The sequence below is a fragment of the Nicotiana attenuata genome, chromosome 9 (assembly GCF_001879085.1).
Source record: "Nicotiana attenuata strain UT chromosome 9, NIATTr2, whole genome shotgun sequence".
Classification (NCBI taxonomy): domain Eukaryota; kingdom Viridiplantae; phylum Streptophyta; class Magnoliopsida; order Solanales; family Solanaceae; genus Nicotiana; species Nicotiana attenuata.
In genome coordinates, this window is record NC_031997.1 from 45,736,779 (window position 1) to 45,764,144 (window position 27,366).

At 42.2% G+C, this 27,366-nt stretch overlaps 1 pseudogene; it reads right to left on the minus strand.

Annotated features, from left to right (window-relative positions):
* Nucleotides 1-20,578, minus strand: part of LOC109232690 — a 47,855-nt pseudogene extending 27,277 nt beyond the window's left edge.

A 27,366-nucleotide genomic window follows, 5' to 3' on the forward strand; every position in this document is an offset into this window, starting at 1 on the left:
AATTATTCCTATAAAAGATGATATTGTTCCACATTGTTCATTGTTCTCTAAAGGTTTTGGTGTAGAACAAAGTAATTTTCTCCAAAGGTATTATTAGTTCTCTCTATTGTTCCCGTTTTTCGTAATTGAGTAATGCTTTAGGGTCATGTATATGAATTAGAGAGAAAACAATGACTATCTTAACTTTTATTGTAATTGTTTTTTGTGTCGTACTTCTTTATTTTTCGGCGTAGGTTTTAGTTTTACATATCAAAGTCTTTTACATTGAAGTAGTATTATGTTTAAATTGTATATCTTTAGAGATTAATGGTTTGTGTTATTTCAACTAATGTTAGTGTAAAAATATTAATTTTCAGCTATTACATAATATTTTGCAGCTTTTACTTATATATTGCAGGTATTTCGGCGCAGTTTATGAAATCGGATTTGGAAAAATAATGTGTCCCAATAAATGACCTTAAACTTTATGATGTTGATGGGTAATTAAGGTATTGGTTATTCGAAGAGGACCAATAATAAAATATAAGAACGACAAAAGAGAGGGTTTGCGTTGGCATTTAACATTTGCTGACGAAGAGGTAGGCTTTTTTTGTATATTTATTTTGATATAATTTATTACTTATTTATTTTATTTTTAATTAATCTAAAATTATTTTTATATTAATTTATAGGGGACAAAGATCCAGGCAGTACTGTTCAATAAAAATGTTGAAGATTGAAAAAATTTATTTCAACAAAACTAAAGTTATTACATTATAAATGGTCGCGTGAAGGCTGTTAATTCAACCTATTTATCAGTGCACAAAGAGTTGGAAATATCTTTTATCAATTATACTACACTTCCAACCACTTTTCGACCACAAAATTTTTAAATAATTTTCCATCTTTAGAAGAGGCAACAAAATTCACCATTGAAACATTATTTGGTAATTTTCTTCTCACTATCTTTTGATAATACATTGGATACAACTTTAAAAATGATCTTCATTTACATACTGGTTAATTTTGAAGAAAAATGCACCTATAATGTTATGTAGAAACTTAAATCACTTAAATGAATTATGTAATAGTACAAGGATGATTCGTACAAGTTTTGACAATAAACATCATATTCTTATAATGCAACTTTCATCTCTAGAAAATGAAAGACGTCCTTTTAAATTTTTCGAAAATAATTTTTGATACGCTTGTGTTTTACCATGATAATAAATTAATTACATGTCTAAACAATATCTCATTATGCATGGACAACTATATAATTTACTTTTAAGAGGAAGAAGCCAAAGCTATAGAAATAATATACACCAAATTAAAAACGTCATATGTAAAGAGGTATGATACTACCACATTGCATATTTATACACTATAAATATGATACTTTCTAATTTAAGTAAATTGATCATATTTGTAGGTTAAGGCTATATCATGTTGAATTCAAGTATTCTGTGAATGTAATACCATTAATTTTCAGATTTAAATGATTGTTGTATTTTTATCACATTAATTACTTTACAATTATCATTTCCTTTTGTAAATAATTTGTTAATAAATTTAGTTAGTTGTTCTTTCACATAAGAGTTCTGACTAAAGATTTATATGCAACGCACGTACATAGTGACTAGTATATATATAAGCAAGAAGGCCCTTAGGAAAATATCGTTCGTCTTTTTTACCCTTTTAAAATAGAGTTCATATTGGACAAAATAGTCATTTAATTATTCTCTTAATATTTAGGAATAATCATTTAATTAGTTTTCTAATATTTAGCAATAGTTATTTAATTTATTTCCTAAAATTTATGACTTTAAATCAACTCAATTTCTCTTATTAAATTTTTCCTTATTTGAATTAGAATTATTTTTCTTAATTATATATGAACTCCTTATGTGTATGGACTACGTGCAACAACAGTATTAACTATTAAGACAAGCATCAACTAAAAATTTATTAGTGTTATTTATACATGTGCACAAAGGATAATTTGAGGTAGCTTATAAACTTTTATTTCTGTATGTAAATAGTTTGATCATTAACGAGGGATAGAAAAATTAAAGAGAAAAAAACACTGGAAAAAAGACTAGGGCATTCAACGATAAATGTTATAAGCTTAGCCTATGAGATAAGTTTGTATAAATCTTCTATTTCACATGCACAATAATTAATTTCAAAAAAATACTAAATATCAGAAAAACTAACATGAAAATTGTTATAGTTATGTTACATAATACAAATAAGGAAATAATTTATACAAGGCAAAAATCTATATCTATACTATATTAAAAGCACGAAGGCCCTTAGCGAACTGTCGTTCGCCTTTTTTACCCCTTTAAAATAGAGTTCGCACTAGACAAAATAGTCATTTGATTATTTTTCTAATATTTAAGATTAATCTTTTAATTAATTTCCTATTATTTGGGAACAATCATTTAATTATTCCCCTCGCATTTAGAACTTTTATATTTTAGTTCTTTTTAGATCTAAAATTTCAATCACTTTCAACTAAACTAGAAAGTTTATGTCATTCAACTAAAACTAGAAAAAAATCGTCTTTCAACTATATTAGGAAATTTTTCTTCACTTTCGAAGGAAAGTAATGTAGGATTTTTATTTAGTTAATAAACTTTTGACACATTAATTCTTCAAAAAATATTAGGTAAAAGCGAGCAATTTGATTTTATTTATTTTTTCAAAACTTTACCTTGTTCGAGCAGCAACTATAAAATTAAGGATTTTTAGTTTCTTCTTTAAGCAAAAACTTTTTATAGTAGTTGAATTTTGCATTTACATATTTATATTAGTAGTTGAATTTTTCATTCACGTATTTGTATTAATTAATAGTTAAATTTTACAATCACATATTCAACAAATATATCTTTATTTTGGTGTTCTTATGTCACGACCCGGATTTCCCACCCTCGGGAGTCGTGATGGCACCTACTCGTAGAAGCTAGGCAAGCCACGATCTTAGAAAGCATTAACTCTTTTTGTTTTTAATTCCTTTTTAACCAATTAAATTACCGGAAATAGACAAATAAATTACAGCGGAATACGAAATTTAGCGGAAGTCTTAAATAAAATATAAAACCAAAACATCCTGAAGACCAACACGTGCCTCCAACCAGAACCTGGTGTCACAATATCCACGGACTGTCTAGGATTACTACAAATAAGTGTTTGAAAGAAAAGAACATAGTCTGTCTCGAGTACAAATGACAACAGAACATAAAAACTGAAAGAAGAGACGCCGGGCCTGCGAACGCCAGCAGGGCTACCTCGGAGTCTCGGACTGAAGGATAGCTCCCAATCTACTGCTGATGACCAAATGCTACTCCGGGACCTGGATCTGTGCAAAAGAGCACAGAGTGTAGTATCAGCACTACCGACCCCATGTGCTGGTAAGTGCCTAGCCTAACCTCGGCGAAGTAGTGACGAGGCTAAACCAGACTACCACATAAACCTGTGCAATTATATAATATACAGCGGAAACAAAGCAGAAATAAACAAGTAAGGATGGGAGGAGGAGACATGTTGCAGGGAGATAACGTTCCGAATAAAGCATCAAGTAAGGAAAGGAACAACATAACTACAATGTCAACAAGAAGCAGAAATCAAATAAGTGCACGGCATCACTCTTCGTGCTTTTACTCTCGTCCTCACCAAGCAATAATATAATGAAAACGTGCACGGCATCACCCTTCGTGCTTTTACTCTCTTTCCTCACCAAAGCAATTAGAATAATAAAATGTGCACGGCATCACCCTTCGTGCTTTTACTCTCTTTCCTCACATATAATCAATAAAATGGGCACGGAATGGTACATCGTGCGGCATGGCATCACCCTTCGTGCTTTACACTCTTTCCTCACAATAGCAAACAATGCACGGCATCACCCTTCGTGCTTTAACACTCTTCCTCACCCAAACAACAATCTTAAACAAGGGCAAGGGAAATAAACAAGAACAAATAGGAATCCCGGCAAGGGAACAACAATTAAACAATTAAATCCCCACAAGGGAACAACAATGAAATAATTAAATCCCGGCAAGGAAACATTCCAATAACTCTTTCTCTATCTTCCAATTTTACTCCATAACTCGCTTTACCACTTGAGCTAATGCTCCAATGGGTTCAATCATCTCATATACTTTCACAATTCATAATATAACTCGAGCCAATGCTCTAAGATGTTCAAAGGACTCAATTTCTTCCACAAACTTTTCACAACAGCTAGAAATCATCACCGAGGCATGAAGAATACAATGGAATCAAGTTATTCACAATATAAAGACTCACGGTCACGCTAGACACCGACGCATAGATACTCGTCACCATGCTTATATGTCGTACATGACTAATACCACATAGCAAATAGGACTCAACTCCTAATCCCTCAAGCTAAGGTTAAACCAAACACTTACCTCGATGCCTTGAACACAACTCAAGTCTCAATTATAGCTTTACCTCTTGATTCCACCGCCAATTCGCTCGTATCCAATCACAAATGACTTAATTACATCAATAAACACTAAATGAATCAACCCCAACGCATGAAAATGAGTTTTCCAAAGTTTTACTCAAAAAGTCAAAAATTGCCCTGTCACGACCCGGATTTCCCACCCTCGGGAGTCGTGATGGCGCCTACTATTAGGAGCTAGGCAAGCCAATTATTTATTATCTCTTTTAGCAAACCTTGACACTAATAAAAACAACGAAACATTTAATAGAAAAGCGGAAGTCTTAAATATAAATAAACGGAAAATAATGCGAAAGTTCAATACAACTCTACCCATGAACTGGAGTCACAAACTCACGAACGTCTAGAGAATGCTAAATACAATGTCTGAATAAAAACATAGTTTTGTTTGTTCCGATACAAAGGATAACAAACTACAGTAAAGATAGAAGAAACTCTGGGCCTGCGGACGTCAGCAAGGCTACCTTGGTGTCTCTGGACTGAAGTCAGCTCCCAAAACTATTGCTGTCCAAAAGCTGCTCCGGCACCGTGATCTGTGCAAAAAGATGCACAGAGCGTAGCATCAGCACAACCGACCCCATATGCTGGTAAGTGCTTGGCCTAACCCCGGCGAAGTAGTGACGAGGCTAGACCGGACTACCAAACAAACCTGTGAAGTTCAATATATATGTATGCAATATAAAGGTATACAGAAATTAACCAGTATGGGGGGGGGGGAGGGGGAGGGGATGCATGCTGTAGGGCTGTAACAGTTCAGGTATAAAGATCAATAATTAAAGAAATGAAACAGTACTACTACAATATCAACGAAAGTAGGAAATCAACAGTTGCACGACACTGTCCTCCGTGCTTTTACTCTCATTCTCACCCAAACAATCACATAAAGTGCACGGCATCACCCTTCGTGCTTTACCTCACAAAATGATGGCACGGAATGATCCTTCGTTCATAAACACTCATATCATGGCACGGAATGTTCCTTCGTGCATTAGTAATCATATCATGGCACGGAATGTTCCTTCGTGCATTAGTATTCATATCACAATCGTGCACGGCATCACCCTTCGTGCTTCATCACTCGTCCTCACCCAAACAACAATCACAAACAATGGGGCAAGGGAATAAACAAACAAAATAGTAATCCCGGCAAGGGAACAGTAACAACAATTTCAATATCCGGGCAAGGGAGAAAAGTCTACCAATCAGCAAAACATCCCGGCAAGGGAATAACCAATAACTCATTAGCTTTCTTTCATTTCTTACTTCACAACTCGCTTTATCACTTGAGCCAATGCTCCCAAGAATTTCATAATCTCAGATACCCTTTTCAATTCGTATCACAACCAAGCCAAAACATCACGAAATTCAAATGATTATAATGTTTTTCACATGTTCTTTACAATATATAGAAATCCTCAATTAACATGGACTTCATAACAAATCATGATAATTACCCTTTAAGGACTCACGGTCATGCTAGACACCAATGTATAGATACTCGTCACCATGCATATACATCGTACTCGAACAATTAGCAAATAGCAAACAAGACTCAACTCCTATTCCCTCAAGCTAGGGTTAAACCAAACACTTACCTCAACTTCCGCAGCTAAATCAATCCACAAGACCGCTTTCCCTCTCGAATTCGGCTCCAACTCGATCAAATCTATGAAATAACGACTTTACAACATTAATATAAGCTAAACAAATCAAACCCAATGCCTAAATATAGATTCCCAACCTTTCTTCCAAAAATTCCAAAATCGACCCCGGGCCTGCTTGGTCAAAACTCGAGGTTCGAACCAATTCCATATCACCCTTTCCCCCACGAGCCCGAATATACAATTTGTTTTCACATTCGATCACAAAACGAGGTCTAAATCAAAGAAAATCAAAAAGCCCTAACTCTACCCAATTCCCCCAATTTCAACCCTAGATTACATCTTTTAGGCCTAGGATTTCAATGGATGATGATAGAAAATGGAGAAAACGAGTTAGATAATACTTACCCAAGAAGATTTGGTGAAGAATCGCTCTACAAGTCGCCTAGGGGCTGTGGAGAAGATGAGCTCGTGTGAATTTTTGAATAAAACCCGTCACTGTACTGTTTTTAGGCTTTTATATTTACTGGGCAAAAATTCCCTATGCGTTCGCGACACAGGGGTCGCGTTCGCGAAGCAGTGGGAACTGGAAGCATCGCGTTCGCGATAGGGGTCTGCGAACGCGTAGAGTTAATTACTGGGGTCCCAGATTTTGGCTTATGCGAACGCGTGAATGAATACAAGAACGCATTGAAGGGGGGGCTGGCACTACGCGAACGCGTGAAATTGAACGCGAACGCGAAGAAGGGGACACCACAGGCAGTGCGAACACGAGCTGATGGCCGCGATCGCGAAGAAGAAAAAGCCTGTGCAAAAATTGTAGAAAATCTGATACTTTTCCTGAGTTTAAAACATCCCGAAACACTCCAGAGCTCTCGAGGCTCCTAACGAAACACACACACTAACTCAACAACATCCTACGGACTTAACCGTGCGATCAAATCACCAAAATTACATCAAAAACGGGGAATCAAACCTCAAAATCATCACTTTTTTATCAAACTTCATAGAATTTCATTTTTTTGATATTTCGGTCCGAAACACGTCAAATGACGTCCGATTTCAACCAAATTTCACAGGAAGCGCTTAAACCACATATAAGACCTGTACCGGGCGCCGGAACCAAAATACGGGCCCGATACCAACACTTTCTAATCCATTTTCATTTCAAATTTCCATATAAATTTCAGAAAAATAATTTCTTTTAAAAATTCATTTCTCGAGCTCTAGACCTTGGAATTCGACTCCGGGCATACGCCCGAGTCTCATATTTTTCTACAAACCCTCTGGGACCGTACAATCACGGGTCCAGGTCCGTTTACCCAAAATATTGACCAAAGTCAACTTTAATCATATTAATACCAAAATTCATCATTTTTCACACAAAATTCATATTTAAGCTTTCCGGCTACGCGCCCGGACTGCGCACGCAAATTGAGGCTACTAAAAATAAGGTTTTCAAGGCCTCGGAAGCACGGAATGAATGAGAAAATAGGTGATGACCCTTTGGGTCGTCACATTCTCCACCTCTAAAACAACCGTTCTTCCTCGAACGAACAAAAGAAAGAAGTACCTGAGTCGGGAAAAAGATGAGGATAACGGCTCCGCATATCAGACTCAGACTCCCAGGTCGATGCCTCAGGAGGCTGACCTCTCCACTGAACACGCACTGAAGGAAAACTCTTCGACCTCAACTGTCGAACCTGCCGGTCTAGGATAGCTACCGGCTCCTCCTCACAAGACAGATCCTTGTCCAACTGGACAGTGCTGAAATCTAACACGTGGGCTGGATCGCCGTGATATCTCTGAAGCATGGACACATGAAACACTGGATGCACGGCTGACAAGCTAGGCGGCAAGGCAAGTCTATAAGCCAGCTCTCCCACACGATCGAGAATCTCAAATGGACCAATGAACATAGGGCTAAGCTTGCCCTTCTTCCCAAATCTCATCACGCCCTTCATAGGCGACACTCGGAGCAAGACCCGCTCACCAACCATGAAAGCTACATCCCGAACCTTACGATCTGCATAACTCTTTTGCCGCGACTGAGCCGAACGAAGCCTGTCCTGAATGATCTTGACCTTATCCAAGGCCTCCTGAACTAAATCTGTACCCAATAACCGAGCCTCTCCCGGCTCAAACCATCCCACTGGGGACCGACATCGCCTACCATACAACGCCTCATATGGAGCCATCTGAATGCTGGACCGGTAGTTGTTGTTGTAGGCAAACTCCGCTAAAGGCAAGAACTGATCCCACGAACCTCTAAAGTCGATAACACAAGCTCGGAGCATGTCCTCCAATATCTAAATAGTCCGCTCGGACTGTCCGTCCGTCTGAGGATGGAATGCTGTGCTCAACTCAACCTGGGTGCCCAACTCCCGCTGAACTGCTCTCCAGAAGCACGAGGTAAACTGCGTACCCCGGTCCAAAATGATAGATACCGGCACCCCATGAAAGCGAACAATCTCTCTGATGTAGATCTCAGCTAACCTCTCGGATGAATAAGAGACTGCTACAGGAATGAAATGTGCTGACTTGGTCAGTCTATCAACAATAACCCATATCGCATCGAACTTCTTCCGAGTCAACGGGAGTCCGGTAACGAAATCCATGGTAATCCTCTCCCACTTCCACTCGGGAAGCTCAATCCTCTGAAACAATCCACCAGGCCTCTGATGCTCATACTTAACCTGCTGACAGTTCAAACATCGAGCCACTTATGCAACAACATCCTTCTTCATCCTACGCCACCAATAATGCTGCCTCAGATCCTGATACATCTTCGCGGCGCCCGGGTGAATAGAATACCGAGAACTATGGGCCTCCGCTAAGATCAACTCTCGAATCCCATCGACATTGGGCACACAAACTCGCCCCTGCAATCTCAAAACACCATCATCATCTAAGGTCATCTTCGTGGCACCTCCACGCTGCACCGTGTCTCTCAGGACACACAAATGGGGATCATCAAACTGCCGATCACGGATACGCTCCAATAATGAAGAACGAGCGACCGTGCAAGCTAACACTCTGCTAGGCTCACAAATGTCCAATCTCACAAATCGATTGGCCAAGGCCTGAATATCCAAAGCAAGCGGCCTCTGGCTGGCCGGAATATAAGCAAGACTACCCATGCTGGCGGACTTCCTACTCAATGCATCGGCTACCACATTGGCCTTCCCCGGGTGGTACAAGATAGTAACATCATAATCTTTCAATAACTCCAACTACCTCCTTTGCCTCAAATTCAACTCCTTTTGCTTGAACAAATATTGAAGACTCTTGTGATTAGTGTACACCTCACACGTCACACCATATAGGTAATGCCTCCAAATCTTCAAAGCATGAACGATGGCTGCCAACTCTAGATCATGAACCAGATAATTCTTCTCGTGGATCTTCAACTGCCTCGAAGCATGGGCTATGACTCTACCATCCTGCATCAATACTGCACCAAGCCCAATACGGGAAGCATCACAATAGACTGTATAAGGCCCTGAACCTGTGGGCAAAACCAATACCGGTGCCGTAGTCAGAGCTGTCTTGAGCTTCTGAAAGCTCTCCTCACACTCATCCGACCATCTGAACTGGGCACCCTTCTGGGTCAACCTGGTTATCGGGGCTGCGATAGATGAAAACCCCTCCACGAATCGACGATAATAGCCTGCTAACCCCAAGAAACTCCGAATCTCTGTAGTTGAAGCTAGTCGAGGCCAGTTCTTGACTGCCTCAATCTTCTTCGGGTCCACCTGAATACCCTCTACTGATACAACGTGACCCAGAAATGCAACCGAACTCAACCAGAACTCACACTTCGAGAACTTAGCATATAACTGACTATCCTTCAGGGTCTGAAGAACCACTCTGAGGTGCTGCTCATACTCCTCCCGGCTGCGGGAGTACATCAAAATATCATCAATAAAGACTATCACGAACAAGTCCAAATAAGGCATGAACACTCGTTTCATCAACTCCATAACTGCTGCTGGGGCATTGGTCAACCCAAATGACATGACCAAAAACTCATAATGCCCATACCGAGTGCGGAATGCTATCTTAGGGACATCGGATGCCCTAATCCTCAACTGGTGGTAGCCAGATCTCAAGTCTATCTTTGAAAATACCTTCGCACCTTGAAGCTGGTCGAACAAATTGTCAATCCTCGGCAGTGGATACTTGTTCTTTATCGTTACCTTGTTCAACTGCCGGTAATCAGTGCACATCCTCATCGAACCATCCTTTTTCTTCACAAATAACACTAGCGCACCCCAAGGCGAAACGTTGGGTCTAATGAAACCATTCTCAAGCAAATCCTGCAACTGATCCTTTAACTCTTTCAACTCCGGCGGGGCCATGCGATACGGCGGGATAGGAATGGGCTGGGTGCCCGGAGCCAAATCAATACAGAAGTCAATGTCCCTGTCGGGTGGCATACCCGGCAGGTCTGAGGGGAAAACATCTGGAAACTCCCGGACAACAGGCACAGAATCTATAGGAGAAACCTCAGCATTGGAATCACGAACATAGGCCAAATAGGCCAAACATCCCTTCTCGACCATACGTCGAGCCTTCACATATGAGATAACACTGCGAGTGGCATGACCTGGGGTCCCTCTCCACACCAAACGGGGCAAATCTGGCAAAGCCAAAGTCACGGTCTTGGCGTGACAATCCAAGATAGCATGATACGGGGACAACCAATCCATCCCTGATATAACGTCGAAATCCACCATGTCTAAGAGCAATAAATCAACACGGGTCTCAAGACCCTCAAACACTACCACACAGGAACGATGCACTCGGTCGACCACTATAGAATCACCCGCCGGTGTAGATACATATACAGGAACACCCAAGGCATCACTAGGCATAACCAAGTACGGTGCAAAATAGGATGACACATACGAATACGTAGACCCAGGGTCGAATAGCACTGAAGCATCCCTATCACAGACCAGAATAGTACCTATAATAACTGCATCTGAAGACTCAGCCTCTGGCCTGGCTGGAAGAGCATAACACCGGGGCTGGGCCCCACCTCCCTGAACCATATCCTTGGGACGATCGGCTGCTCGTTGGCCTCTACCTCTGGCGGTCCGAGCTCCACCTCTATGATCTCTACCTCCACCTCTATGACCTCTACCCCCGCCTCTAGCTGGCTGGGGGGCCTGTGGATCACCTGATGCCTATTTCATAGGACGAGGACCCTGCTGCTGGGAACTGCTCGAAGCTCGAGGGCAAAATCTGACAATGTGACTCGGGTCACCACAAGCGCAACAAGCCGTCGGCTTCTGAGGCTGCTGACCCTGTCGACCTGAATGTCCTCCCGGAAACTCTGAAGTGGCGGTGCACTGATGGGAGCTGGTGGTGCACTGAAAGACTGCTGATCAGAATAATGCGGCTGAGAACCACTGCCGCCTGAAGTACCATGAGAGACCTGGAGAGCTGACTGAAAGGGCCTCGGAGGACGGCCTCTACCATAAGAATCTCTACCTCCAGACGAGGTACCACTGAATCTACCTGCATGACGGGGCCTCTTATCTGACCCATGACCACCTCCTCGTGCAAGAGCCATCTCAACTCTACGGGCCGCATTGGCCGCCTCCTAAAAAGAAATCTCACTCCCGGCTCCCATAGCCATCTGGAGACGGATCGGCTGAATCAATCCCTCAATAAACCTCCACACCCTCTCTCTCTCGGCGGGGAGTATAACAATAGCATGGCGAGCTAGATCAATGAACCGGGTCTCATACTGTGTGACTGTCATAGAGCCCTGCTGAAGGCGCTCAAACTGCCTGCGAAGAGCATCTCGCTGAGTAACAGGGTGAAACTTCTCCAAGAACAACTCTGCAAACTGGTCCCAAGTCAGAGATGGCGACCCTGCTGGTCTAGCTAAACAATAGTCCCTCCACCAAGTCTTGGCGGACCCAAATAGACGAAAGATGGCAAAGTCGACCCCATTGGTCTCCACAATACCATAGTCCGAAGAACCTCATGGCAGCTATATAAGAAATCCTGGGGGTCCTCTGAAGAAGCACCGCTGAATGTGGTGGTGAAGATCTTGGTGAACCTATCCAGCCTCCACAAAGCATCTGCAGACATAGCCGCTCCATCGCCGGTCTGAGTCACAATACCCGGCTGAACTGCCACAGCTGGCTGAACCGCTGGAACCTGAGCCTGGGGAGCTACCTGCTCCGGAGTACGTGTAGCAGGAGTCTGAACCCCTCCTCCAGCCTGAGAAGTGGCTGGTGCTACTGGAAGCAAACCCGCTCGAGTGACGCTCTCCATAAGGCTACCAATCTGACCAAAGCGTCCTGAAGAACTAGGGTGGCTATAAACCCCTTTGGGACCTGAGATGGGCCCACCGAAGATGCTGGAGCTGGAACCTCCTCGTCATAATCAGTCTGAGGCTCCACCTCTGGGGCTGCTGCTCGGGGCTGAGCTCTGCCCCTGCCTCACCCTCTGGCACGACCTCAGCCTCGCCCTCTGCCCCTCGTAGGAGCTACTGCTGGGGGCTCGGGCTGCTGCGCGGTAGAAGAGGAAGCGCGTGTTCTCGCCATCTGCGAAAGAACAGAGTAGAAAGACAATCAGTATTTGAGAAACAGAATCGCACGATAAGAAAGAACAAAAGTGAAATTTTTCCTAACTCTGTAGCCTCTGGGGGATAAATACAAACGTCTCCGTACTGATCCCTCAGACTCTACCGAGTTTGTCCGTGAGTTGTGAGACCTATGTAACCTAGTGCTCTGATACCAACTTTTCACGACCTGGATTTCCCACCCTCGGGAGTCGTGATGGCGCCTACTATTAGGAGCTAGGCAAGCCAATTATTTATTATCTCTTTTAGCAAACCTCGACATTAATAAAAACAACAAAACATTTAATAGAAAAGCGGATGTCTTAAATATAAATAAACGGAAAACAATGCGGAAGTTCAATACAACTCTACCCAAGAACTGGAGTCACAAACTCACGAACGTCTAGAGAATGCTAAATACAATGTCCGAATAAAAACATTGTTTTGTTTGTTCCGATACAAAGGATAACAAACTAAAGTAAAGATAGAAGAAACTCCGGGCCTGCGGACGTCAGCAAGGCTACCTCGGTGTCTCTGGACTGAAGTCAGCTCCCAAATCTACTATTGTTGTCCAAAAGCTGCTCCGGCACCGTGATCTGTGCAAAAAGATGCACAGAGCGTAGCATCAGCACAACCGACACCATGTGCTGGTAAGTGTCTGGCCTAACCCCGACGAAGTAGTGACGAGGCTAGACCGGAGTACCAAACAAACCTGTGCAGTTCAATATATATGTATGCAATATAAAGGTATACAGAAATTAACCAGTGAGGGGGGGGGGGGGGAGGGGGAGCATGCTGTAGGGCTGTAACAGTTCAAGTATAAAAATCAATAATTAAAGAAATGAAACAGTACAACTACAACATCAACGAAAGTAGGAAATCAACAGTTGCACGACACCGTCCTTCGTGCTTTTACTCTCATTCTCACCCAAACAATCATATAAAGTGCACGGCATCACCCTTCGTGCTTTACCTCACAAAATGATGGCACGGAATGATCCTTCGTGCATAAACACTCATATCATGGCACGGAATGTTCCTTCGTGCATTAGTAATCATATCATGGCACGGAATGTTCCTTCGTGCATTAGTAATCATATCATGGCACGGAATGTTCCTTCGTGCATTAGTATTCATATCACAATCGTGCACGACATCACCCTTCGTGTTTCATCACTCGTCCTCACCCAAACAACAATCACAAACAATGGGGCGAGGGAATAAACAAACAAAATAGTAATCCCGGCAACGGAACAGTAACAACAATTTCAATATCCCGGCAAGCGAGAAAAGTCTACCAATCAGCAAAACATCCCGGCAAGGGAATAACCAATAACTCATTAGCTTTCTTTCATTTCTTACTTCACAACTCGCTTTATCACTTGAGCTAATGCTCCCAAGAATTTCATAATCTCAGATACCCTTTTCAATTCGTATCACAACCAAGCCAAAACACCACGAAAATCAAACGATTATAACGTTTTTCAAATGTTCTTTACAATATATAGAAATCCTCAATTAACATGGACTTCATAACAAATCATGATATTCACCCTTTAAGGACTCACGGTCATGCTAGACACCTATGTATAGATACTCGTCACCATGCCTATACATCGTATTCGATCAATTAGCAAATAGCAAACAAGACTCAACTCCTATTCCCTCAAGCTAGGGTTAAACCAAACACTTACCTCAACTTCCACAGCTAAAGCAATCCACAACGACAGCTTTCCCTCTCGAATTCGGCTCCAACTCAATCAAATCTATGAAATAATGACTTTACAACATTAATATAAGATAAACAAATCAAACCCAATGCCTAAATATAGATTCCCAACCTTTCTTCCAAAAATTCCAAAATCGACCCCGGGCCCGCTTGGTCAAAACTCGAGGTTCGAATCAATTCTATTCCACCCTTTCCCCCACGAGCCCAATATACAATTTGTTTTCACATTCGACCCCAAAACGAGGTCTAAATCAAAGAAAATCGAAAAGCCCTAACTCTACCCAATTCCCCCAATTTCAACCCTAGATTACATGTTTTAGGCCTAGGATTTCAATGGATGATGATAGAAAATGGAGAAAACGAGTTAGATAATACTTACCCAAGAAGATTTGGTGAAGAATCGCTCTACAAGTCGCCTAGGGGCTGTGGAGAAGAAGAGCTCGTGTGAATTTTTGAATAAAACCCGTCACTGTTCTGTTTTTAGGCTTTTAAATTTACTGGGCAAAAATGCCCTATGCGTTTGCGACACAGGGGTCGCGTTCGCGAAGCAGGGGGAACTGGAAGCATCGCGTTCGCGATAGGGGTCTGCGAACGCGTAGAGTTAATTACTGGGGTCCCAAATTTTGGCTTATGCGAACGCGTGAATGAATACACGAACGCGTTGAAGGGGGGGCTGGCACTACGCGAACGCGTGAAATTGAACGCGAACGCGAAGAAGGGGACACCACAGGCAGTGCGAACGCGAGCTGAAGGCCGCGATCGCGAAGAAGAAAAAGTCTGTGCAAAAATTGCAGAAAATCTGAGACTTTTCCTAAGTTCAAAACATCCCGAAACACCTCCGAAACACTCCCGAGCCCTCGGGGCTCCTAACCAAACACACACACTAACTCAACAACACCCTACGGACTTAACCGTGCGATCAAATCACCAAAATAACATCAAAAACGAGGAATCAAACCTCAAAATCATCACTTTTTCATCAAACTTCATAGAATTTCATTTTTTTGATATTTCGGTCAGAAACACGTCAAATGACGTCCGATTTCAACCAAATTTCACAGGAAGCGCTTAAACCACATATAAGACTTGTACCGGGCGCCGGAACCAAAATACGGGCCCGATACCAACACTTTCTAATCCATTTTCATTTTAAATTTCCATATAAATTTCAGAAAAATAATTTCTTTTAAAAATTCATTTCTCGGGCTCTAGACCTCGGAATTCGACTCCGGGCATACGCCCGAGTCTCATATTTTTCTACGGACCCTCCGGGACCGTCCAATCACAGCTCCGGGTCCGTTTACCTAAAATGTTGACCAAAGTCAACTTTAATCATATTAATACCAAAATTCATCATTTTTCACACAGAATTCATATTTAAGCTTTTCGGCTACGCGCCTGGACTGCGCACGCAAATTGAGGCAACTAAAGATGAGGTTTTCAAGGCCTCGGAAGCACGGAATGAATGAGAAAACAGGTGATGACCCTTTGGGTCGTCACATGCCCCCGAGCCCACGTGATCAAAACCCGAGGTTTGAACCAAAACCCGATTCCCCATTCCCCCACGAACTCAAATATATAATTTGTATTGAAATCGGACCTCAAATCGAGGTCCAAATCCCCAATTTTTGAAAAACCTAGGTTCTGCCCAAAACACCCAATTTCCCCCATGAAAATCTTTGATTTAGGTTGAAATCATGTTAAAAGATGTTAATGATTGAAAGACATGAGTAAAAACTAACTTACAATTGATTTGGAAGAAGCCTTGTTCTTGGAAAATCACCTAAGTGTGTTTGGGTTTGAGAAAATATGAAAAAATGAAGCTCAAAATCGTTTAAGTGTAAAATTTGCAGGTCTCAGTTATGGGAAATGCGAACAGGGATTCGCAATTGCGAACCTCGACCTCTGCAGATGTGGGAAATGCGAAACAAGGTTCGCATTTGCGAACCCTTCATAATTTCCCAGCTTTCGCATTTGCGAAGCAGTAGTCGCAATTGCGACTCCGCATTTGCGAAAAGGCAGCTCGCATTTGCGAGGAAGAGTGGCCTGGGCTGGCTCGCATTTGCGATCCAGCCTTCGCATTTGCGAGTTCGCAATTGCGAGCCAGGCCTGAACACACCAGCAAATTCTTAAGTTCAAAATGCCAAAATAACATTATAAACATCGAATTAAACCTCAAAATCCATGAATTCTTTCAAACTTCATTAAACATCAAATTTTCCAATTTAGGTCTGAATCACGTCAAACGACGTCCGTTTTTAACCAAATTTCACAGGAAGGACTTAAAACATATATAAGACCTGTACCGGGCACCGGAACCAAAACACGGGCCCGATACCATCGCTTTCTAATCAGATTTCATTTCCAACTTCCTTAAACAATTTCAGAAAACAATTTTACTTAAAAATTCATTTCTCGGGCTTGGGACCTCGGAATTCGATTCCGGGCATACGCCCAAGTCCCATATTTTCCTACGGACCCTCCGGGACCGTCAAATCATGGGTCCGGGTCCGTTTACCCAAAACGTTGACCAAGTTCAAATTTATTCATTTTAACATCAAAACTTAGCATTTTTCACAGAATTTCATATTTAAGCTTTCCGGCTATGCGCCCGGACTGCGCATGCAAATCGAGGCAACTCTAAATGAGGTTTTCAAGGCCTCGGAGACACATAATTCAATTAACAACAGGTGATGACCCTTTGGGTCGTCACATTCTCCACCTCTAAAATAACCGTTCGTCCTCGAGCGGACAGAAGAAGGAAGTAATTGAGTCGGGGAAAAGAAGAGGATAACGGCTCCGCATATCGTACTCGGACTCCCAGGTCGATGCCTCAGGAGGCTGACCTCTCCATTGAACATGAACAGAAGGGAAACTCTTCGACCTCAACTGACGAACCTGCCGGTCTAGAATAGCCACCGGCTCCTCTTCATAAGACAAGTCCTTGTCCAACTGGACAGAGCTGAAATCTAACACGTGGGCTGGATCGCCGTGATACCTCCGAAGCATGGACACATGAAACACTGGATGCACGGCTGATAAGCTCGGCGGCAAAGCAAATCAATAAGCCACCTCTCCCACTCGATCAAGAATCTCAAATGGACCAATGAACCTAGGGCTAAGCTTGCCCTTCTTCCCAAATCTCATCACGCCCTTCATAGGCGACACTTGGAGCAATACCCGCTCACCGACCATAAAAGCCACATCTCGAACCTTGCGGTCTACATAACTCTTTTGCCTGGACTGAGCTGAACGAAGCCTATCCTGAATGATCCTGACCTTGTCCAAGGCCTCCTGAACCAGATCCGTACCCAACAACCGAGCCTCTCCCGGCTCAAACCATCCAACCGGAGACCGACACCGCCTACCATATAAAGCCTCATAAGGAGCCATCTGGATGCTCGACTGGTAGCTGTTGTTGTAGGCAAACTCTGCTAAAGGCAAGAACTGATCCCACGAACCTCCAAAGTCAATAACACAAGCTCGGAGCATATCCTCCAAAATCTGAATAGTCCGCTCGGACTGACCGTCCGTCTGGGGATGAAATGCTGTGCTCAACTCAACCCGTGTGCCCAACTCTCGCTGAACTGCTCTCCAGAAGCGCGAGGTAAACTGCGTACCCCGGTCCGAAATGATAGATACGGGCACACCATGAAGGCGAACAATCTCCCGAATGTAGATCTCAGCTAACCTCTCAGAAGAATAGGAGACTGCCACAGGAATGAAATGTGCTGACTTGGTCAGCCTATCAACAATGACCCATACTGCGTCGAACTTCTTCCGAGTCAGCGGAAGTCCAGTAACAAAGTCCATAGTGATCCGCTCCCACTTCCACTCGGGAAGCTCAATCCTCTGAAATAAACCACCAGGCCTCTGATGCTCGTACTTAACCTGCTGACAATTCAAACAACGAGCCACATATGCTACGATATCCTTCTTCATTCTACGCCACCAATAATGCTGCCGCAAATCCTGATACATCTTCGCGGCGCCCGGATGAATAGAGTACCGGGAGCTATGGGCCTCCTCCAAAATCAACTCTCGGAGCCCATCCACATTAGGCACACATACTCGACCCTGCAATCTCAAAACTCCATCATCATCTAAGGTAACCTGCCTGGCACCTCCGCGCTGCACCGTGTCTCTAAGGACACACAAATGGGGATCATCATACTGCCGATCACGGATACGCTCCAATAATGAAGAACGAGCGACCGTGCAAGCTAACACACGACTGGGCTCAGAAACATCCAGTCTCACGAACTGATTGGCTAAAGCCTGAACATCCAAAGCAAGCGGCCTCTCACCGACCGGAATATAAGCAAGACTGCCCATACTGGCTGACTTCCTACTCAAAGCATCGGCCACCACATTGGCCTTTCCCGGATGATATAAAATGGTGATATCATAATCCTTCAACAACTCCAACCACCTCCTCTGCCTCAAATTCAACTCCTTTTGCTTGAACAAATACTGAAGACTCTTGTGATCCGTGAACACCTCACATGCCACGCCATACAGATAATGCCTCCAAATCTTCAATGCGTGAACTATGGCTGCCAACTCCAAATCATGAACCGGATAGTTCTTCTCATGAATCTTCAACTGCCTCGAAGCATAGGCAATGACCTTGCCATCCTGCATCAACACTGCACCAAGCCCAATACGGGAAGCATCACAATAAACTGTATAAGGCCCTGAACCTGTGGGCAAAACCAACACCGGTGCCGTAGTCAGAGCTGTCTTGAGCTTCTGAAAGCTCGCCTCACACTCATCCGACCATCTGAACTGGGCACCCTTCTGGGTCAATCTGGTCATCGGGGCTGCAATAGATGAAAACCCCTCCACGAACCGTCGATAGTAGCCTGCCAACCCCAAGAAACTCCGAATCTCTGTAGCTGATGCTGGTCTAGGCCAGTTCTTGACTGCCTCTATCTTCTTTGGGTCCACCTGAATACCCTCTGCTGATACAACATGACCCAGAAATGCAACTGAACCCAACCAGAATTCACACTTCGAGAACTTAGCATATAACTGACTATCCCTCAGAGTCTGAAGAACCACTCTAAGGTGCTGCTCGTGCTCCTCCTGGCTGCGGGAGTATATCAATATATCATCAATGAACACTATCACGAATGAATCCAAATAAGGCCTGAACACTCGGTTCATCAAGTCCATGAAAGCTGCTGGGGCATTTGTCAACCCGAATGACATAACCAAGAACTCATAATGCCCGTACCGAGTGCGGAAAGCTGTCTTAGGGACATCGGATGCCCTAATCCTCAACTGATGGTAGCCAGATCGCAAGTCAATCTTTGAAAATACCCTGGCACCCTGAAGCTGATCGAACAAATCATCAATCCTCGGCAGCGGATACTTATTCTTGATTGTAACCTTGTTTAATTGCCGGTAATCAATACACATTCTCATTGACCCATCCTTCTTTTAACAGACAACACCGGCGCACCCCAAGGCGAAACGCTGGGCCTAATGAAGCCCTTCTCAAGCAAATCTTCCAACTGTTCCTTTAACTCTTTCAACTCAGGCGGGGCCATACGATACGGCGTAATAGAAATGGGCTGAGTGCCCGGAGCCAAATCAATGCATAAATCAATATCCCTGTCGAGTGGCATAGCCGGAAGGTTTGAGGGGAAAACATCAGGAAACTCACGAACAACGGGCACAGAATCAATAGAAGGAACCTTAACGCTCGAATCACGAACATATGCAAAATAGGCCAAACACCCCTTCTCGACCATATGCCGAGCCTTCACATACGAGATAACACTGCGGGTAGAATGACCAGGAGTCCCTCTCCACTCTAAACGAGGCATACCCGGTAAAGCTAAGGTCACAGTCTTGGCATGACAGTCCAAGATAGCGTGATAGGGTGATAACCAGTCCATCCCCAATATAATATCGAAGTCAACCATGTCTAGAAGCAACAAATCTACACGAGTCTCAAGACCCCCAATCACCACAATACAAGAACGATGGACTCGATCGACCACAATAGAATCACCCACCGGTGTAGACACATAAACAAGAATACCCAATGCATCACTAGGCATGACCAAATACGGGGCAAAATAAGATGACACATACGAATACGTAGACCCCGGATCAAACAACACTGAAGCATCCCTATCACAAACCAGAACCGTACCTGTAATAACCGCATCTGAAGCCTCTGCCTCGGGCCTGGCCTGAAGAGCATAACATCGGGGCTGGGCCCCACCACTCCGATCTACCTCTCTGGGACGGCCTGCTGCTGGCTGGCCTCCACCTCTGGCGGTCTGAGCTCCACCTCTAAATCCTCTACCTCCCCCTCTAGCACCTCTACCCCCGCCTCTAGCTGGCTGGGCGGCCTCTAGAACATTTGATGCCTGAATCATAGCACGGGGACCCTACTGCTGCGATTGAGTACTCACCAACCTCGGACAAGCCCTCCGGATATGACCATACTCACCACACTCATAACATCCACCTGAATGCTGCAGCTGAGGAAACTGAGACTGACTTTGGCGGCCTGAATGACCACCCCGAAAGCTCTGGAGCGGCGATGCACTGATAGGAGCTGGTGGTGCACTGTAGGACTGTTGATCGGAATACTGCATCTAGGGACCACGGCCACCTGAAGCTCCGTGAGAAACCTGAAGTGCTGACTGATAAGGCCTAGGAGGATGGCCTCTACCATATGAATCTCTGCCTCCAGACGAGGCACCACTGAATCTGCCTGACTGACGGGGTCTCTTGTCTGCTCTATGACCACCCCCCCTACGATAGTACCATCTCAATCCTCCGGGCCACATTGGCCGTCTCCTGAAAAGTGATATCACTCCCAGCCTCCCTAGCCATCTGAAGACGAATCGGCTGGATAAGGCCGTCAATAAACCTCCTAACCCTCTCTCTCTCGGTGGGGAGTATAACTAGAGTATGGCGAGCTAAGTCAATGAACCTGGTCTCATACTGGGTGACCGTCATGGAACCCTGCTGGAGGTGCTCAAACTGCCTCCGATAGGCCTCTCTCTGAGTAATGGGGAGAAACTTCTCCAGAAATAGCTGTCTGAACTGCTCCCATGTCAAGGCTGGTGATCCTGCTTGCCTAGCTAAGCAATAATCCCTCCACCAAGTCTTGGCGGATCCAGACAAGCGAAATGTAGCGAAATCAACCCCATTGGTCTCAACAATACCCATGTTCCGAAGAACCTCGTGGAAACTATCCAGATAATCCTGGGGATCCTCAGTAGATGCACCGCTGAATGTAGAAGTGAAGAGCTTGGTGAACCTGTCCAATCTCCACAAAGCATCGGCAGACATAGCTGCTCCATTACCGGCCTGGGCTACCACGCCCTGCTGAGCTGCTCCAACTGGCTGAACTGCTGGAGTCTGAGTCTGGGGAGCTACCTGCTCTGGAGTACGAGTAGCAGGAGTCTGGACTCCTCCCCCAGCCTGAGAAGTGGCTGGTGCTACAGGAAGCAAGCCTGCCCGGGTGACACTCTCCATGAGGCCCACCAATCGGACCAAAGCGTCCTGAAGAACTAGGGTAGCAATAAACCCCTCTAGGACCTGAGCTGGGCCCACCAGAACTGCTGGGGTCGGAACCTCCTCGTCAAAATCAACCTGAGGCTCCGCCACTGGTGCTCCTGCTCGGGGCTGAGCTCTGCCCCTACCTTGGCCTATAGCACGGCCTCGGCCTCGCCTTCTGCACCTAGTGGGTGCTGCTGCTGGGGGCTCGGGCTGCTGAGCGGTAGATGAGGAAGCGCGTGTTCTCGCCATCTGCGAAAGAACATAGTAGAAATTCAATTAGCTTCGAGAAACCAAACCGCACGACAAGAAAGAACAAATGTGAAACTTTTCCTAACTCTGTAGCCTCTAGGGGATAAATAGCAGACGTCTCCGTACCGATCCCTCAGACTCTACTGAGCTTGTCCGTGAATTGTGAGACCTATGTAACCTAGATCTCTGATACCAACTTGTCACGACCCGGATTTTCCACCCTCGGGAGTCGTGATGGCGCCTACTCGTAGAAGCTAGGCAAGCCACGATCTTAGAAAGCATTAACTCTTTTTGTTTTTGATTCCTTTTTAACCAATTAAATTACCTGAAATAGACAAATAAATTATAGCGGAATACGAAATTTAGCGGAAGTCTTAAATAAAATATAAAACCAAAACATCCTGAAGACCAGCACACGCCTCTAACCAGAACCTAGTGTCACAATATCCATGGACTGTCTAGGATTACTACAAATAAGTGTTTGAAAGAAAAGAACATAGTCTGTCTCGAGTACAAATGACAACAGAACATAAAAACTGAAAGAAGAGATGCCGGGCCTGCGAACGCCAGCAGGGCTACCTCGGAGTCTCGGACTGAAGGATAGCTCCCAATCTACTGCTGATGACCAAATGCTACTCCGGCACCTGGATCTGTGCAAAAGAGCACAGAGTGTAGTATCAGCACAACCGACCCCATGTGCGTGTAAGTGCCTAGCCTAACCTCGGCGAAGTAGTGACGAGGCTAGACCAGACTACCACATAAACCTGTGCAATTATATAATATACAGCGGAAACAAAGCAGAAATAAACAAGTAAGGATGGGAGGGGGAAACATGTTGCAGGGAGATAACAGTTTCGAATAAAGCATCAAGTAAGGAAAGGAACAACATAACTACAATGTCAACAAGAAGCAGAAATCAAATAAGTGCACGACATCACCCTTCGTGCTTTTACTCTCGTCCTCACCAAGCAATAATATAATGAAAACGTGCACGGCATCACCCTTCGTGCTTTTACTCTCTTTCCTCACCAAAGCAATTAGAATAATAAAATATGCACGGCATCACCCTTCGTGCTTTTACTCTCTTTCCTCACATATAATCAATAAAATGGGCACGGAATGGTACATCGTGTGGCACGGCATCACCCATCGTGCTTTACACTCTTTCCTCACAATAGCAAACAATGCACGGCATCACCCTTCGTGCTTTAACACTCTTCCTCACCCAAACAACAATCACAAACAAGGGCAAGGAAAATAAACAAGAACAAATCGGAATCCCGGCAAGGGAACAACAATTAAACAATTAAATCCTGGCAAGGGAACAACAATGAAATAATTAAATCCCGGCAAGGGAACATTCCAATAACTCTTTCTCTATCTTTCAATTTTACTCCATAACTCGCTTTACCACTTGAGCTAATGCTCCAAAGGGTTCAATCATCTCATATACTTTCACAATTCATAATATAACTCAAGCCAATGCTCTAAGATGTTCAAAGGACTCAATTCCTTCCACAAACTTTTCACAACAACTAGAAATCATCACCAAGGCATGAAGAATACGATGGAATCAAGTTATTCACAATATAAAGACTCACAGTCATGCTAGACACCGACGCATAGATACTCGTCACCATGCCTATACGCCGTACACGACTAATACCACATAGCAAATAGGACTCAACTCCTAATCCCTCAAGCTAAGGTTAAACCAAACACTTACCTCGATGCTTGAACACAACTCAAGTTTCAATTATAGCTTTACCCCTTGATTCCACCGCCAATTCGCTCGTATCTAATCACAAATGATTTAATTACATCAATAAACACTAAATGAATCAACCCCAATGCATGAAAATGAATTTTCCAAAGTTTTGCCCAAAAAGTCAAAAATCGCCCCCGGGCCCACGTGGTGAAAACCCGAGGTTCGAACCAAAACCCGATTACCCATTCCCCCACGAACTCAAATATATAATTTGTTTTGAAATCGGACCTCAAATCAAGGTCCAAATCCCAATTTTTGAAAAATCAAGGTTCTATCCAAAACACCCAATTTGCCCCATGAAAATCTTTGATTTTAGGTTGAAATCATTTTAAAAGATGTTAATGATTGAAAGAAATGAGTAAGAACTAACTTACAATTGATTTGGAAGAAGACTTGTTCTTGAAAAATTGCCTAAGTGTGTTTGGGTTTGAGAAAATATGAAAAAATGAAGCTCAAAATCGTTTAAGTGTAAAATTTGCAGGTCTCAGTTATGGGAAATGCGAACAGGGGTTCGCAATCCTCTGCAGATGTGGGAAATGCGAAACAAGGTTCTCATTTGCGAACCCTTCATAATTTCCCAGCTTTCGCATTTGCGAAGCAGTAGTCGCAATTGCGACTCCGCATTTGCGAAAAGGCAGCTCGCATTTGCGATGAAGAGTGGCCTGGGCTGGCTTCGCATTTGCGATCCAGCCTTCGCATTTGCGAGCTCGCAATTGCGAGCCAGGCTTCGCATTTGCGATGCCTGCAGGCCTGAACACACCAGCAAATTCTTAAGTTCAAAATGCATCCCGTGGCCTATGCAAAACTCACCCGACCCCTCGGGGCTCCAAACCAAATATACACACAACCTAAAAACATCCTACGGACTTATTCGTGCGATCAAATCACCAAAATAACATCATAAACATCGAATTAAACCTCAAAATCCATGAATTCTTTCAAAGTTCATTAAACATCAAATTTTCCAATTTAGGTCCGAATCACGTCAAACGACGTCCGTTTTCAACCAAATTTCACATGAAGGACTTAAAACATATATAAGACCTGTACCGGGCGCCGGAACCAAAATATGGGCCCGATACCAAAGCTTTCTAATCAGATTTCATTTCCAACTTCCTTAAACAATTTCAGAAAACAATTTTACTAAAAAATTCATTTCTCGTGCTTGGGACCTCGGAATTCGATTCCGGGCATACGCCCAAGTCCCATATTTTCCTACGGACCCTCCGGGACCGTCAAATTACGGGTCCGGGTCCGTTTACCCAAAACGTTGATCAAGGTCAAATTTATTCATTTTAACATCAAAACTTAGCATTTTTCACAGAATTTCATATTTAAGCTTCCGGCTACGCGCCCGGACTGCGCATGCAAATCGAGGCAACTCTAAATTAGGTTTTCAAGGCCTCGGAGAAAGAAATTAAATGGGGGTGGGGTTGCATGGAAGAACTGAAAGAGACGATATCTCTTTTGCTTTTTTTCTTTTTTGACTTATTTTATCTTTATCTTTTTAATTTGTTTTTCATTTTTATTTTAATAATTTTTTTCTTCTTATTTTAATTATTTCTTGTTCAAAATTTTAATATGCACGCTCGTTGTCCGCGTGAATTACACCCACTTTGTCCAGCTCAACCATTTTGTTGCCACATGTGCTTGGTCAACGGTCAGAGGGGCTTAAAATATAGGCTTTGATCAAGTTAAAGTGTCTGAATGAAAACAAGTGAAGTTTGGGGACCGGCATGACAAAGTGTGACAAGTATAGGTGTCATTTAGACCATTCTGCCTTTATAGAATAACGATAATTCCTCTTTGGAAGCATTGATTAGTGTCGTTTCGAAGAATTATTTTTTAAAATTGCCTATATGATTATTAATTATATGTTAAGTATAAAAATAACTACTGGAGTTCTAGAAATAAACCTCAGTAAAATAATTACTTAAGGTACCTAACAACCAAATCAAAATTTATAAAACAACGAGGATTTTAGCTTTGGAGGCATTAGTTAGTGTGATTTTGAAGAATCATTTTTTAGAACTACATATTTGGTTATTTATTGTATGTTAATTTTAAAATAGAAATAATCTGTATAAGAATAACTACTGAAGTTCTAGAAATAAATCTCACAAAACATAAAAATATTTAAGATACCTAACTATCTAAAAATTTATGAAATTATTTATATGTAGTTAATTGTCACAAAGTTGAAGTCGGTCGACATATTCACTTTTCTGCCTTTAAAAACTAAACTATCCCTTAGACAAATAAATCAATGTTAAGAAATTACAATAACATTTAAGATTTTATTTAATATTTAAAACTTTAAATTCAACTAATTAAATATTACCCTAAATTTGAAAGAATGTGATTTAAAGATCAATGTTAGCATTGAAATTATTTTGATAGATGAGTCTAATATATCTATCTGTTTATATTTGTACTATTATAACGTGAGAAATTCTAACAAAATGTTGATCAACTTTTAGTAGAACTACAATTAATATATAAATTATTTTTAGTAGAAATAAAATTTAGGATTTTGAGGATTTCTATAGGGCTTCTTCCTTTATTGATAGCTAAATAAGATCAACAATTATTATTTTTATAATTTTACACTTTTTCGTTAACTTTAATTATATAACTTAAACATAACTTTTACAGAAAATCATAATTTAATTAAATTTCTAATATTTATGACTTTGAAATCAAGTAAAATTTGATTATTAAATCTTTCCTTATTTAAATTACGCAAGAAATCCTGACAAATAAAATTTTATTATAACTATTATTCGAGAGAACTAGGAGTATTACCTTTTGTTTTCATATATGGAGTTTTCATATAAAATAAGTTTGACATTCATTATTCTTATAGTCTCTTATCTAAAGGGAGGTTTTTTTATTGTTATTATTAACTTAGAGGTTTTTACTTAATTAAATACTTATTCTGATTATTGAATGTAATTTTTAGAATTACACAAAAAGTCGATGAAAAAGAATGTTCGATGAGGAAAGAAGTTCAAAATCATCTAAATCGTTTATATTATTGTAAAATCACGAAGCTCCAAAGCAGGAAATATTTTGTTAATAATAAGAGAAAATATTAAATATTTGAATTAACTAATTAGAATTAAATTCAATTATTTTACAAAATTATCATATAAGTAAATTTATTTTTCAAATTGATAAAACTTTTAAGATACATAAATTTGTATCCACAAGAAAAGTATTTGCAATGAAAGAAATAAAAAACAAAGCAAAACCAATTACAACATAGCATTAAAAGTCAAAGTACTATAAATGCAAACTTGAAGCAATAAGAATGTGACAATATAAAACAAAAAGTGCTAAAACATACTATATTATTATTATTATTATTATTATTATTATTATTTTATTATTTTTATTATTATTATTATTATCTCTTTTTATAACCATTTC